This window comes from Perca fluviatilis, chromosome 24 (assembly GCF_010015445.1).
Source record: "Perca fluviatilis chromosome 24, GENO_Pfluv_1.0, whole genome shotgun sequence".
Lineage (NCBI taxonomy): Eukaryota > Metazoa > Chordata > Actinopteri > Perciformes > Percidae > Perca > Perca fluviatilis.
In genome coordinates this window covers 21,657,290-21,659,789 of record NC_053135.1, presented here as the reverse complement: position 1 = coordinate 21,659,789, position 2,500 = coordinate 21,657,290, and the positions used below count along the sequence as shown (strand labels likewise).

Sequence of the window (2,500 nt, the reverse complement as noted above, 5' to 3'; positions counted from 1 at the left end):
GAAACAGTAATAGAAACAGTAATGAAACAGTAATAGAAACAGTAATAGTAACAGTAATAGAACGGTAATAGAACAGTAATAGAAAATTAATAGTAACAGTAATAGTAACAGTAATAGTAACGTAATGAAACAGTAATGAAACAGGTAATAGAACAGTAATAGTAACAGTAATAGAAAATTAATAGGAATTAATTAACAGTAATAAAAGACTCAGTTGTGTAATCCCCACACAACACACAACAACAAAAAAAAAAAAAACCGTAAACCAAAAAAATAAACACTGATAAACACACACACAAAACACACACACACACACACACACACATGGATAATGATAAAAAGACACAACAATAAACATATATGGATAAAATACACACGTTACATTACACACAAACACACACACATAACATAACACATACACAGAGTACACAACACCTGACACACACAACACATATACATACACTGACACACCACCATTTCCCTTTCCCCCCCCCCCTCCCACTTACACACACATACACACACACACATAAAACCTCCACACACACACACACCCACCCAATCCCCACATCAATACACATACACAACAACATATACACACCCCACAATACACATACCACATAACCCCCAAAACATAAACACAAAAATAAACACAAAAAAAAAAAAACATATAAACAACACAGTAAAAATTACAAATAGAAACACAAAAACACACACACAAAAAAACAACAAAAATAAAAAAATACACACACAAAAAAAAAAACTAACACACACAACAAAAAAATATAAAACACACAAACACCGAAACACAAAAAAATAATATAACACACACACTCAGAGAGCACACACACACACACACACACACACACACACACACACACACACTCCGAGAGACACACACACACTGTTGTTCCTATAAATGTGCTCTACAAATAAAATGACTTGACTTGACAGGTACCCTTTAAAGCAGAGGTCTTCAACAGGAGGTCCTGGACCCCTAGGGGGTCCTCAGAGTAACAGAGGGTCCTGGACCCCTAGGGGGTCCTCAGAGTAACGGAGGGTCCGGGACCCCTAGGGGGTCCTCAGAGTAACAGGAGGTCCTCAGAGTAACAGAGGGTCCTGGACCCCTAGGGGGTCCTCAGAGTAACAGAGGGTCCTCAGAGTAACAGGGGGTCCGGGACCCCTAGGGGGTCCTCAGAGTAACAGGAGGTCCTCAGAGTAACAGAGGGTCCTGGACCCCTAGGGGGTCCTCAGAGTAACAGAGGGTCCGGGACCCCTAGGGGGTCCTCAGAGTCACTGCAGGGGGGCCTCCAAATTATTGTCAAAAAGTTGTTTTTTCATAAATTAAAACATCTTAACATAATTCCCAAATATTATTATCAAATATAAATCCCCACTGATGCTAGATGCTAGATGCTAGGTGCTAGATGCTAGGTGCTAGATGCTAGGTGCTAGGTGCTAGGTGCTAGGTGCTAGGTGCTAGGTGCTAGATGCTAGGTGCTAGATGCTAGGTGCTAGGTGCTAGATGCTAGATGCTAGGTGCTAGGTGCTAGGTGCTAGATGCTAGGTGCTAGATGCTAGGTGCTAGGTGCTAGGTGCTAGATGCTAGGTGCTAGATGCTAGGTGCTAGGTGCTAGGTGCTAGATGCTAGATGCTAGATGCTAGGTGCTAGGTGCTAGGTGCTAGATGCTAGGCTCACTGGCCTGCAGGTAAGGTAGCCACTAAGATACAGGTAATCCTGAGTTCTCCGTTTGGAGAACTTTTGGGAAGGGGGCGAAAATGCTGGTTATCTGATTGGATAAACCATCTGTCTATCTACCACCTATGGTTGGTGATAGACAGGCCGAATCAGCCAATCAGATCAACGAAGCGTCTGAAAATACAACCACGAGCCAGGCTACCCCTGCTGCTGCTGCAGGCCAAGCATAGCTCGTTAGCTCGTTAGCTCGTTAGCTCAGCAAGCTAGCAACATGTCGGTAAAGGATATTTACTGTTTGTGTAACAAACCAGGTTGATTTAAAGGGCCAGTACCCTGTTTTAAAGCCCTCTGTCCAGGTTGATTTAAAGGGCCAGTACCCTGTTTTAAAGCCCTCTGTCCAGGTTGATTTAAAGGGCCAGTACCCTGTTTTAAAGCCCTCTGTCCAGGTTGATTTAAAGGGCCAGTACCCTGTTTTAAAGCCCTCTGTCCTGGTTGATTTAAAGGGCCAGTACCCTGTTTTAAAGCCCTCTGTCCAGGTTGATTTAAAGGGCCAGTACCCTGTTTTAAAGCCCTCTGTCCTGGTTGATTTAAAGGGCCAGTACCCTGTTTTAAAGCCCTCTGTCCAGGTTGATTTAAAGGGCCAGTACCCTGTTTTAAAGCCCTCTGTCCAGGTTGATTTAAAGGGCCAGTACCTAGTTTTAAAGCCCTCTGTCCAGGTTGATTTAAAGGGCCAGTACCTTGTTTTAAAGCCCTCTGTCCAGGTTGATTTAAAGGGCCAGTACCCTGTTTTAAAGCCCTCTGTCC

At 43.4% G+C, this 2,500-nt stretch overlaps 1 protein-coding gene across 1 annotated transcript in view; it reads left to right on the top strand.

Moving 5' to 3' along the window:
* Positions 1 to 2,500, top strand: part of LOC120554016 (interphotoreceptor matrix proteoglycan 2-like) — a 39,123-nt gene that overhangs the window by 31,299 nt on the left and 5,324 nt on the right. The window lies entirely within an intron of this gene.